General features: G+C 38.1%; 1 pseudogene; it reads right to left on the reverse strand.

Annotated features, from left to right (window-relative positions):
• Positions 1-326: 326 nt before the first annotated feature.
• LOC138005524 (TNF receptor-associated factor 4-like) lies at positions 327-1,496 on the reverse strand (annotated as a pseudogene).
• Between the last annotated feature and the right edge of the window lie 11,911 nt (positions 1,497-13,407).

A 13,407-nucleotide genomic window follows, 5' to 3' on the forward strand; every position in this document is an offset into this window, starting at 1 on the left:
ACTACACCGTCTATACGCCATGAACCAGCTACAGAAAAACCACCTAGGCTGACATTGGCATCCTGATGAAATAAATAATTATAATTTACATGCATTTACACAAGCACTTGCAGTGAGAAAAGATTAAAATATACTATTGAGAATAGGTTAACTTCTAAGGTAAACATTCAACATCAAAAATGTAAAAATGCTTTATTCAATGACTCAATTTAGCACAGCCTCAATCAGGTAGTGTGAGGTTGTGTAGAAGTTTTAGAAAACTTCTAATTGTTCTAAATGTTTACTTACACCACAGGCTCCTGATAGTCGAGCATCCAACAATAGTTTCAGGTGGCCTGCAGCATCAGCTTGTGCTGAGGAGTGGACCTTTGTGCATCCAACTGCATAGAGCTGACATGGACGGCCCTCCTTGACACACACAAAAGCCAAGTGTGACAGCATCTTGCATCTATGCACAAAGGTTATGTAATCGTCCATTAAATAAATAAAATACAGCTATAAGCAATTGTTAAACAACTTAAATTCAAACAGTAATGTGGACCCACGCATTTATTAAATGTTGAAAAGGTACCAAACAATCATATACCTTTCAACTTGTACCCCACAATTATTTGGGCAAGTCACCAATTTGGCAATACACAGCTCATTGTGGGCTGACAACTCACTATGAGGAATCTCAAAGGTACAATAGGAGCATTTCACTATGCGATATGGGCAGGTGAGCAGATGCTGGGCAAGTTCATGTTGATATGCACGAAGAATGCAGCCCCTGCCCTTAAACTTGCATTCCACAACCTTCATGTCACAGCAAGGAAGGTGACTTTCAAGAGAAGATAGTGGTCCAGTCCAGTGACATCCTCCAGGTCGAGCTATTGTTGATGTGCACTTCACTCTTCTCTTAGCAATGGCACCTTCGAGGGCTAGATTTCTCACCAGCAGCCCACGCAGATTGCTCCTGTCTACAGGGCAACGGGTGTTGTTCAGTTGCCATTTTGTAATGCACTCTTTACAGAATGAATGACCATCTTGGCAAGTGACTGGGTGGTTGAATACGGCAAAACTGAAAACAAAATTTGAAGGTACAAAATAAAAAGGAAATCACACTGAAATTAAAAAACAAAGCATGAAACAAAAAACACCTTTTTCAAGGCTCGCACTTGAAAATTATTTCTCTCGCCGACAGTGTACATGTATGTCATATATGACACTGACTTATATCAATGAATCCCACACAACATGTCACAGGTAACGCTAGCGGTATCCAGCTGCATTCGAGTATTTTAATTTTTAGGATGAATTTTAAGACAAAAGAAGGAACTTGACAATTCTGCCATAGCTTTAAAATTTAAGGCTGGAAAATAGAGGAGGAGAATACGACAATTACAGCTTACATACGTAGTTAGGTAATGTAATTAATTATTTATACTCAACCAGATACTGCATATGAATTTGTCATCAGCAGCTTCAAGAAATAGCTCAGGAGTGAATCCTGTCATGACTTTGTGCCACGGAGAAAACGGACAGATAAAAAGAACGTTTCATCTCAGTTAAAATAAGCACTGAGCTGACTAGCTGACAAATTATGGTGCCATATGCATGCTTGTCACGCGAACAAATATGGCGTCACATTCCTGGCCAGTCTTCGATTTAGAAATTATGCAAACCCGAGCAAACAAATGTCAAATTAAAGAAGTGAAAAACTTCAAAATTGAGCGAAAACACTTACCTACAAATTACGAATAGAAATAATGCGAAGAAAACAAGCTTTAAGCGAAACAGAAACAGAACGTATTGAACACGCGCTACTTAAAGACGTTCGTGACTTTGTGGCTCTGCAAAACGCTCATGTTACCTGCTGAAGCAATGGGAACTAACCAAACGCTCATGTTACATACTGACGCCATGGCAACTAACATTTTTCAGAGTCTTATTACATCAGTCATGGGTTTCACATTACATGACTTTTCAACCTATGACGTTACGTTTCGATTTATTTCGTTGTATTTATCGAAATGTCATTTTGCTACAGATGGCGCGCCATACACTTCAAACTCTTTTATTGTTGTAATATAGTCTAGTATAGTCTTTGTATTGCTGCATTAAAACCTGAATTAAATGTAATCTTGTACCTATTTCTTAAAATAGGTATGGAAATTTTTTAAAATAATATTCTGAACTTTGGAATCAATTTTAAATAGCTATTGCACAAATATCTTCTAGTATCGTCTTACATGTCTACAACAGGATTAATATGAACTGTAACAACTATTACTCAATTTGTATCTTAAATAGTGTGTATTATTAAAAAATATAAATAATTATATAAAAAAATATTTTTATTATTATTATTATTAAAGAAATGAGCAATGTAATGAGTCTTCATAATTATTGATGAAATATATATATATCTTAACATAATTTGACTATTCACAGGAAATGCCACGCAGTTTTAAAATCATCTGATTTTTCCTTTGAGCTCAAAGGGCTAGTGTGAGAGGAACAGTTTATAATGTGAGGGGGAAATGGGACTTTCAACTTATTTTAAATTCGTATTTCTGGTTGCCATTTTAACAAGGAATTTTGCCAGTTACTGGTCAATACCTGTTTTGTAACTTCTTGCAGTTACAAGTCATGAGCAGAAGTCCCCTCGTGTTTGTTGACCTTTGCTAAATTACACTTTTTTAGGTTATTGTGAGTGATCACTTCACTCTCATCTTTTCTTGTTACAACTTTTCCTTCAAAGAGGACCCTTCCAAGGGACCTTAAAAGGTCATCTTTCACTGAGTCCTTCATGCATGGTATGCAATACCTCTTCAACAAGGGCTTTAGTTTTTTCAGAGTCACATCTGACACTTTTTTTGTTTTGCCCTCAAGTAATGGAGAGCAACAATGATAGCTTGATCTCTATCAACCTGTTAAAAAAAGCTAATTCACTATTAGGACAGCACGGTTCTAAATGAAAAATGCTGGGATGTTTTCACCTGTAACATAAAAGTATACTATCCAAGCGGAAAATGGTCAAATTTGTCAACATGCTCTGCAGTGATTTTTTAGCTGTAATACTTACTAGCAAGACTTGAGGCAGGTGTCTCAAGGAGACACTGGAGTATTAATCACTCAAGACATTAAGCATAGCACTTTTTCCCCTTTCCTATAATAGACACCAATAAGATGCTAGAGCTTTCTGAAAAAGTTTAAAATAATGTACTTACAAAGCCAGACTCCAGCATCCTCAGTTCATCCACTTTGTTTGTCTGCACTTCACTTTCATTGTTACATGTACCTTCCTTTTCATCAATTACGCCAGAATCATTTAACTCATTCTTTGCCTTAAAGAAGAATTATTGACCACATTTATAGTTTAGTATTTGACATCATATGAAAAGAAGGAAATAAATACAAAACCAATAATAATTTATATTGATACAATAAATTATCAAAATAATATTATTCTATTTTCATGTACACTTTGAATTTACTTCTTTTTGTTGCTGTCAATGTGAATAAATTTATTTATCTGAATAAAACCGTCAATAATGACTGAATTGACGAATAAACTGAACGAGTGGTCAATTGAAGGAGCCATTAAAGAATACCTTGGTTTATCTGCACTTTTTTGTGTAATTGGTGTAGGTGAGTTCTACCCTCAGGCCACTGCTTGTCGCGACCTTTTGAACCACTTCCAAGAAGCTCATTACTCCTTTTCTGCAAGGGAACACAATGATGTGGAATACATTTATGCTATTCCCGATATTCATTGATTGCACATTGCGAAGAAACTGTTCAAGCATTTCCTTGTTCCAGTCCTATAAGGAAAAGAAGCAAACAAAGATACCAAGACACACCGTGAATAAGAAGCATACAATTAGTATTTTACTCTCTTTGACCATTCCAAGGTAAACTTTCACTCAGCTTGAAGAGATCAATTACTACGAAAGCAGAACCATCCCACAAAAAATATTGAAAATATTGAACTTGAGAGGGAAACACTGATGTCTTCCTCTGGTGTTTTCGATATTACTTGTTGTGTTGGGTTTTCAAACGGTGAAACATAAGCAAGTTAAAATTTTGCATTCAAAGAAAAGGAATTCCTTCTTCAAACCACGGACCTATTGTCGAGCCATGGATTAGTACCAGTTCTATTGGCGTCGAGACCTTTGCAGTAGCATCATATACAATGAGGAAGTAACAGAGTAAAAAACTTGTTAAGAAAAAAATCTACATAAAGGTTGTGGCCTCTGTTACATGCATACCTTTGGTACAGTACTGTGCAAAAAGAATGCAAACGAATTTCAAGGAAATTCGCTTCTTGTGCGCTTGAAATTTTGGGGGAAGAAGTGTGATTTTTCAGCCGAAATTTTGCTGAGCCACAGGAAAATTCGAACGCAGGACGAAAATTCGCAAATCGAACAACGAAATTTCAGTTGGAGTTCGTACATACTGAAACGAAACTTCAAGTACTTTAATAATCGAAATATCGTAATCCTAAAGCCGCGGCTTTTCAAGCGATTTTTTGTTCATGCCAGTGATGCAATGTTTTCAAAAATTGTCACGTCGCCACCACATGATGAAAATCGCAAGTGTAGCCACCCTTGAACTGGCAACGTGACAGCAGAAAAAGTTGTTGAAAAAAATCGGCTGTTCAAGGGTGGCTACACTTGCGATTTTCATTGTGCGCTGGCGACGCGACAAAATCAGAAGAAATCGCATCCCCGTCGCAAGCAAAAAAATTGCTCTTGTAAAACAAACTTTCATAGTGTTGGTTAGCATTTGGCATTTTAATGAATGAATGGAAGCAACAACTGTACTCTTCTCTCAACCTTGAGTGTAAACAACATTGCCATAGCCATTTTAACATACCAAACGTAACAATTCTTCTTGGTTTTCAGGCAAAAGAAAAAATAAAATCACGTACCATTCAACAAATTAAGTCAAGAATTTGAGATGTTGTGGGAAGGTAATAAATCATAAGCGTGTCAAAGTTTTAGGGCTGTGCGATAATCCAAACTCGAGTTATTTGGCAATAGACACTTCTCAACATATTGGTAATTCAGAACTCAAAAACACATCGCCCGGGGAATCGACATTTTCTTAGAAGCAATCCAGATGTCACGCATTGACTGAATTAGAAAGGGATTGTAAAAACGCTTTCTTTACCATGACTAATCTGCCAGCTTAAATAATTTTATCGAACGTTATCTTCTCTACGTAAGCGACAACCACCCTCCATTGTTTTAAATTTTGGGCTCTTGTTGCGACCACTCTCACAAATTCCCAGCTTGGTCACTTATGAGGGCTTTGACTGGCCTTTTTCAAACCTTCTCTTAAATGTACTTTAAAAGGCAAATGCTCGCTGCGAAACGTTCAATAAGCACTCTGGAAATGTTGCTATGTTAGGACGAAATTTCACTCGAATATTCACGCGGCCATTACAAATTTTCGTTTTCATGGAAACAATAGGCGTTTCGAAATTTGAAAATTCGTTTCGCCTGAAATTTGGTTATATTTCGCCGAAAAGTAGCGAAAAGCGCGAAATTCGTTTGCATTCTTTTTGCACAGTACTATAGATCCAGAAATATCAATGGTGATCCCGCAAATTTTGACGTCTCTTTCACCCACAGAGCATGAAATCTTACATTTATGGTTTTGAAAAGAAACCGTAAAGACCACATTTATGATTCTTTACGACCTCCTTTCCAGTTGCGTCTTTACGTAGTGAACACCGCAGTGCATAAAAAAACCTAAGGGAGACTGAAATTGCAACCTTTACACACGGGGATAAAAAAATCGTAAAGAGAACCTTTACGAGAATTTACACTCACTGTAAGGGAGCTTAAGCAAGGTTTATATGGTGCCTTAACGCACAGAGCATGAAAACCGTAAAGACAAATTTTACAAGAATTTACACTCACTGTAAAGGGAGTTAAGAAAGTTTTGTACGCTGTCTTTACACAAAGCATGAAAATCGTAAAGACGACTTTTAAGGCGTCTGGCAACCACGAAAAGCTTGGAGCTTGTCTTCGTCAACCCACTCTGAGAACCTACAGGAAAATGAGACTCGTACCCAGTCACTATTTACGGGTTTCAAAGCGAAGGCGGTCTGGATAAAGTGGAGCACACGGGGAGTTATGGGAAGAGGCCAAAGAAAAATAGCGACTGGCAGATTTCGATCGACAGAACTGTGCAATCATGTTAGTATAACAGTTACACTTTGCCATTCTTACAGATATCTTAGATATTGCATACGCTCCATCTCTATTATTGATGGAGTGTCACAAAGCACAGCAGTCTTGTCGTATTTAAGATTAACTTAAGCTTATGTATTTCAATGCATACTTAAATAATTAATCTTGCTATCATCGTTGTTAAGAGGGTTACCTATCAAATGACCACGAAAAGGAAACGGATCGGGAAACCCATGCAGCTCCCAGCCCTACGGATAAAGAGAATTCGAAATTCAAGTTTTCAACTCGAGGGAAACACGATTTGACGCCTACTTCTAAAGCTGCTCCAGAGCCTAGTAAAGAACGTAATTCAAGCCATCGCAGAAAAGAGCTGGATTTGACAAGAGAGACCAGAATGTTAAAGATGTCCTAAAAAGTTAGTAAAACTTCTTTTTACTCATTTAAATGAACCGGACCGACCTATAGTGTACTCACACATGAAAAAAATTATTACAATTTTGTTTTCCAAATTGAGCTTTTCACAGGTTAAGATTAAGTTAAACTAATATTGGCATGAGCAGTTACATATGTGACCGTCCACGGGAAAACCAACAAAAAGGTGATGACACGGGCACGCTATTTTAGCACGCTAGACAAAAGAAATTTTCTTTAACACGGGAGTGCCGTGTCGTAATGCACGCCTCATTAAAATTTTCTTTTGTCTGATACTACAAGTTGTAAACAATAGAGCGTGTTATACCAAACAAAAGAGCGTGTCAGCAAAAGTAAAATCGAGCACCGCGTAAAAAGACACGGAGTGAGTGAAATTGCACGACAGCTGCGCCAAAACACTCGCTAAAAAAACAAGTATATAAACACGCTACTCCCAAAGCCGAGTGAGGGCCGACTTGCCTACGGAAATAGCTGAAAAATCTCGCAGAATACAGTATTGTGCGAAAGTAATGCAAACGTATTTCGCCGAAATTCGCGGCTTTTCCTGGCTTTTCGACGAATTTTTGATGGAAGCGAATTTTCAACGAAAAGTCATGATAATTCTCAAGACCTATTGTTTCCAAGTACACCGAATTTTCGAACGAAAATTGACTTCGAATTTTCGTGCGAAAAATCGCTCTGTTCGATAGATGACCTAAAAAAAAATTGAGCGAAATTTCGCTCTTTATTTGCTGTTCTCGAACATTCCCACGTATTTTCTGGACAAAAATTTGCCAAGTTCGAATTTGCCGCGATGATTCTTTTCTGCCGTCATTTCACAATGTGTAAGCTCTACAACAAACTCTTGTTCGTGAAGCAATCACAGTTTTTGTTGTGTGAGGCAATCTTTTTTTTTTTCGTTGGAAATAGCCGATTAAACTGTCGGATCATTGAATCTATTTTCGATACGACTTTATTTACGCTAACCTTAACGCGTTTATTTACGCGTACATACGCTTGTTCAGCGATGTTGTTGATGGTGGCCGCCGATTCATGTCACAAAAATTCGCTGCTTCAAATTTTGTTATCTCGAATTTTCGTTTGGTTACCTCGAAAATTCGCTATTTCGAATTTCGCTATCTCGAATTTTCGAGAAAGGTCGTGAATTTTTCGCTTCAAACCCTACGTAAAATCGTTCGAAAATTCGATGACTTTTCGTGGAAAATTCGCTAGAACAAGGGACGAATTTCGACGAATTTCGTTTGCATTACTTTTGCAATTTTACGGTGCCTGTTTTGGCACGCATCTGACACGCAACACGCCACGCTAAACAAAAGGTTTGGAGTGTCTCAGTGTGCACAACAAAAGCCACCGTGACATGTATTGTGCTACTCATTAAATATGCGCATATGGCGTGTTGTATGTCACGCTCAGCGTGCCGTGTCATGCACGCGTGCCCGTGTCATCACCTTTTTGTTGGTTTTCCCGTGGATGGTCACATATTTAATATCTACTTTTTTATTCATTCGTTCGTTTGTTTATCTATTTGTCTATCTGTAGATCTAACAAATGTATTCTGTGTATGTGGTCATAGGGGCACGTCTTCAGGCGTGTAGTGATGTTAGAGAGCGGCGTGCCATTATAGGGGAGATTATTTCCAGTCATTTTGAGGAAAAAGCAGGGATAACCTGTACATAAGCAAGGGTATTAAGCTGCATTGAGTCAAGTCTCCAGGCAAGAAATCTGAATGCGCCCTGTCTTTCAGACTTCTGCCAACTTCCAGAAAGGTCCAAAAAAGCCATCATCACTAATGCCATACATGGCATTTTTAGGACAGTTAAGGTATCTGAAAACAACAGGAAGCCACCAATCGAGAGGTAAATTTATTAGGATTTTGTCCATATTTCTAACAGCTCTTGTCTGCAGGTGTATGTACTGTTTTAATAGGTTTTAAGAGCCCTTGCTCAGTCGTATATAAATAATATTCAGAGTATCAAGAATAACATCTTTGTTGTTTGCGTAGCAGAGCATGTGAGAGCAATAACAGGTACTCCAAAGTCCTTAAGGGTGCCCAGCTGGGTACAGCTTTCACGAAAATCATTTCCCCACAAGTCTATGCAATGTGCCTCATCAATAATGAAACGCTGTAATTTTCCTTGCCCTTGCAATTTAACAAGAGTTCTTATCATTTCAGGAGACAACACAGTCTCTGGTGTTGTGCAAACAATCTTGTAGCCTGGGTCAGGACTACACAAATGATGGTAAATGACTTGTTTTTCTGCATTGCACAGCTGATGAGTTACATAGCAGGTGTTTATACCAGATGCATGTATCTAGTCACCTTGGTCTGCCACTAATGCAACAATGGGGCAGATTAAAATTGATACACCAGGCTCCATTGCAGCAGGTAGAGAATATGTCTGTGACTTTCCGCCACCAGTTGGCATGATTATCAACATATCAAGATTCTGCATTATATCCTCGATTATTTCTCTTTGATTTTCACGGAAATTAGAATGACCAAGCAACCTGTGCAAAGTTCTACAAAGTGGATCAGTCTCATCTTCAGAGGATGTACATGAACTTGTTTCTCCTTCCACTTGAGGCTGAAGAGGGGTAGTCCCGATTGTTGCAACATAGTTCTGTAATATTAGAGAATAGGTGTCAATGTTTGGGTGAGATCATGTATTAGAAGAAAGCACTTTTCATAAGAAAAAGAAAACAGTTACAATGGGGAAGAAAGTCAAGCGAGCATCTATAAAGATAATGATGAGAAGAGGTCAGCACAGCCTGGTTAAAAAAATGCTTGTTCTATAGTGGAGTACTGGAAAATTTATGAACTGTTAACTGGAAGATATATCGTCTGCTTTAGTGCTCCTATTTGTACTTTAATTTACAGGTTAAAAATTTATCTTGCTTGTTTCCCCTTGTCATTTGGATAAGACACATACATGTATCATCTACAGTCTACATAAATTTTTTACAGAATCCCTTCCCCCCAGTTTGATTAATAAAGAGGTGTTATTTACATACAACACATTTAGTTTACTACTGCAAGCAAATATAATAATAAGTAACAAAAAATGTATACTGCATTGTTTTACCCACTTTGAATGGATAGCTGATACTATAACAGATTTCATCTCTTGTCCAATGCCGGTGTCCTTGCATCGGTGTTTGGTGACATTTTGCTCCCACGCCAAGAAATCATAGAAATATTCACTGCTCGACACAGAAATCTTTTTCCCTGATGGGCGCCCAGATGTAAAAGGCTGCAAAACACGGTAATGTAGCAGGCAAAACCCCAGCAGATTGGCAGCTTCTGTCGGTGTCATCACACAAACTTTCAACTCTAGATTTAGAGGCTGGTAGGTTGCAGTCAAGAAGCTAAAGGTTGGATCATCACTGTGCTGTAATAAATCAAGATCTGTGAAAATATACTCGACTAATTCATAACAATCTGATGCCAAATTAATTATTTTGGAAACTTACCTCCATGGCATGATAAATGGTCTCCAAATATGCTTTCGTTTCATTTCCATGAAGCTTTCGAGATAGCATAAGTGCTTCTTTCAAAAATGAAGATGGAACGTTAGACCCATGTATGGACTTATAATGGTGAAAAATCCCGCTCTTTTGAAAAAATATAGGTTTCTTGCTACAACTGCTATGCGGACAAGCCAATTTTCCCTCTAATATGGCTGGGTGCACTTTGCGATCAAAAACAGCAGCCATGTTGGAACGAAATCTGCCAGTCGCTATTTCCCTTTCCACCCTTCCCATGACACCTCGCACACCTTAATCCAACCTAGTATTCAATCCTCTTTCCCCAAAAAGCATGTAAATAGCGACTGGGTACGAGTCTGCAGTAAAATAACGAAATTCTTGAAATGAGCTCACAATTAGGCAAAAAAGATCAAGAGTATTGGTTTTCTGCACAACTAAGCCTTAATTGAGACTAGATCTCTCCGCAGCAATTCCTCTTCGTTGTGCTAGAATCTCCTCACAAATAGAATAGCTTTATTAGGCTGGACTGACTCGCTCACCTCTTTGCTACCTCTTCCCATTCTGCACCTCCTGTATATTTGATGAACTGGTGTTGCACTTCTTTTACCTCTTTGATTCGACTGCTCTCTAATTTAAGGTCACCAAGTGTAAATTTGCCTTCCAGTACACCATTGAGAAGGCTGATGATTTGGTCTTTTGTGAGGTCTCCGCTGAGGCATTTGAAATTGTAGCTGGGATAATCTACAGTTGCTTTCAGGCCAGCTTTTAAAGTCTTCCCTGAAGCTCTTTGTCCCTTTATCTCCAATCTGCTGTATATTTCTATGGCTTTCAACATGTCATAAATCACATCGGGGAGGGCACTGAGGAAGAGGATCGTTTCCATTTTTGGATGTTTGTGGAATTAACGTTTTCACCAACTAACATTTTCTGTGGATTTGGAAAGATGTTAAACAATTGCTCACTCTTATATTTTGCTGTCTGCATGATCTTCCCTGCTGTCGAGACCACCTGTGTGGTTCTTGGTGGAAAGCATTACTCCAGGTTTGTCTTTATTCAGCTCAAAGCATTCTTCCCTTGAGGATGTCACGGCTAGGCGCAGCGTCGATGCGTCGATTTCTTCATCACGCTTTGATTTTCCCTACCTCCCTTACCGAAACACTGTGAAATGTAGAACCATGTTGTTTGTAGCAAAAGACGGGGATTTTTTGTTTCTGCACTCAAATAATTCATCTGCCTGGAACAACTTTTGCACCATTTCAGCCCTCAGGGGATTTTTGTGAACCATTCCAGAAATTTTACCGCTACTGGCTAGGTGCTTCAGATAGGAATTTAAAGCTTTGTTTGCTTCGTTAAACTGAACAGTGTCACAATTGAGACTTTCTTGTTGAACGAAGGTGAATGCAAATAGTGATCTAAGGTGGCCCTGATTGACAATAACCTTGATTTCTTGTAATAGCTGCCATCGTTTCTTTTTGCTGATAAATAAAACTTTGAAAGGCAGTTGTTCATTTCTTCGACTTCCATAGACTTGAACTCTGTTGTGAATTCTTTTTGCTGTGCGAACCATTATGTTTGAGATAAATTTAAAGAGGAGGACTTCCGTGGTTGTTCTGTGTTAAAATGATACTTTTGTTGGTTTACAGAAACTTTTAAGTTTTGAAATAAAATAATTCAATTCAAAGCAGAAGCCTGGCTTACCTTTAAATAGTTTAACACCAACTTTGTTGCATTCTGCGTACTTTTGGGGACTGTGTTTATCTTCATTTCGGAAATTTCCTCATCGGAAACTTGGGCAAACCAACTGGCAGCAATTTTGTTTTTGAAAACAAAAGGTTGGGGCGTTATATTCACCGTGTAGCGGTGTCATAGTACAAATCACTCAACCAATCAGATTGCTGAAAACTCGCTCTTCAACTCTGAAATTATACTAATTAACAATTGTTCGCTGGAGACAAAGTGAATATTGGTGAATGTATATATTTACCGAGACATACTTTAAGTATAATTTTCAGCGGTGAATATAAAAAATGTGCAAAACGTGCTAAAATGCGATAAAGTAAAAAGCACTAAAGGTGCTTGATGCTTGGCTTAGCATCCGTGCCTCTTAAATGTTATATTCACCAGGTAGCTTGGTGAATGCAACACCGAATTCTTACATTCACTGCTGAAAATTATATTATAACAATAATTATACTGTATTAGGTGATATAGTAACTATGTGGAAACATTTTACATCGCTTACCAGTGTAAATGTGGACATAGACGAACTTGAATAGTTCTTTTCTCTCATTAGAAGTGGAAGTTTTAATAATTTCGTTGATAGCTTCCCGCCGATTATTTCCACCTATCACCTCCAGTCCATAACTATCTAAGTTTTTGCATCGAACTTGTCCACATCTTTTAGACCTTTAGCAATTTCGAAAATTGGTTTCCCACACTGAGTAAGTGGTAGAGACAGAAGCTCATTCTTTAGAACTTGAACGTGACACATATCTAACTCTCGTAGGGTGTATTCCGGTTTAGGTGCAGCAAGTGACGTTGCCAATACTTTATATAAGCCTACAAAAATAGGATTTTAACAAATTTTAAGAAAGCAAGAATCACAATTCAAACAAAATGTATGTTTCCACATACACATGTATGGAAATCGCAATGCCAAAACGAGGTTAAGGAAAATTACGGAAAGAATATCGATTTACTAATTCACCGAGGCTGTTACCATCTTTGAAATTGCCACCTCTTTCGGTTGGCACGACTTATTTTCAAAGGACCCCTTTTGTTTTTAATCATTACAGTTTTGACTTTTGGTCCTTTAAAAAAGATGAACCACCGTCACATAAACTCTATTTTGCATAGGTAGTGCGAGAATCTTCCTGTCAATCTTTTATCCCAATCAATCTTTTATCAAATAGAATTTTTTATCCCACAGTGACGAGTACTTACCGGGAACAGTGTATTTCTTAATATCCTGAAAAATTCTGAATCAGGGATGCTGTACTCCTCTTCTTCAGTGCTGCTTTCAACAGAAAGCTTTTTCAGTTTAGAGGGCACTGGCAGACTCACTGTGTATGTGGACACAGAGCGTTTCTTTGCCTTTTTTTTTTTAATGTTTACCGGGGCACAAATCTCCTCAGTATTGTCGTCGTTAATTTTGTCTCTCACTTCAAAAGGGACGTTCTCAGAGTTATCACACTTGCGGACTGGTGAATTCGAGAAACTTTTGGGGGGTGTTCTACAGTTCTGTCGTCTTCTGCGTGAGATTTTATTTGTTGGATTAGCTGATATCTCAATGGGAACTGTAACA

Source organism: Montipora foliosa, chromosome 6 (assembly GCF_036669935.1).
Source record: "Montipora foliosa isolate CH-2021 chromosome 6, ASM3666993v2, whole genome shotgun sequence".
In the NCBI taxonomy this organism is placed as follows: Eukaryota; Metazoa; Cnidaria; class Anthozoa; order Scleractinia; family Acroporidae; genus Montipora; species Montipora foliosa.